Raw genomic sequence first — 722 nt, forward strand, 5'->3', positions numbered from 1 at the left:
CTCCGTGCTCCCCCCTCCCCAGCCACTCGTCCCTTGTCCCCCCTGGGGCTGGGGCACCAGCAGGCCTGGCACAGCCCCCAGCCCTCCCCAGGTCTGGGTGGCCAGGTGGGGCCTGTCTCACCTGCTCAGGATGGCATGTTTGGCCTGGTTCCTGGCCCTGGCTGGGTCTTCACCACCCAGGGTGGAGATGAATCCATCCATCAGCACCACACACTGCTTAAAACTTCTTGCTGGCATCTCCATCAGCTTGTCCCAGTTTCCCTCTGCATCCCTGGAGCTGAGCCCCTGCTAAGGGCCTCACTCAAAGCTGGATGACACCCCGCTGTGACAAGCACCCCCTGGCTGCCTGGGTGCTGCTTCTCTGAGGCTGTTCTGCTGGTGGGTTCAGCTGGTTACTCAGAGCACCCATGAGGAGCTTGTGGCACCACGGGTCTGGCAGCAGGCCTGGCACAGGCTGCACGTGGTCAACCAAGCCTGGAGCTGAGGCTGGGCCAAGTCCAAGGTTGCTCAGGAGGTGGGCAGCACCTCAGCCCTCTTGTGGGTCACACTCCAGCCACCCCACAGCCATCTGGAAGGCTGTGGCTGCACAGGGTGTCTGCAGGCCACCATCCATCAGCAGCTCATTGGGCTCACTGAAGGGGTTTCACCATCTCATCCTGTCTTCATCATGTCTCATCAGTCTTGGAGAACTCCAGGAAGTTCTGGATGAACTTGATTGGCAG

This window comes from Merops nubicus, unplaced genomic scaffold, assembly GCF_000691845.1.
Source record: "Merops nubicus isolate BGI_N331 unplaced genomic scaffold, ASM69184v1 scaffold40717, whole genome shotgun sequence".
Classification (NCBI taxonomy): domain Eukaryota; kingdom Metazoa; phylum Chordata; class Aves; order Coraciiformes; family Meropidae; genus Merops; species Merops nubicus.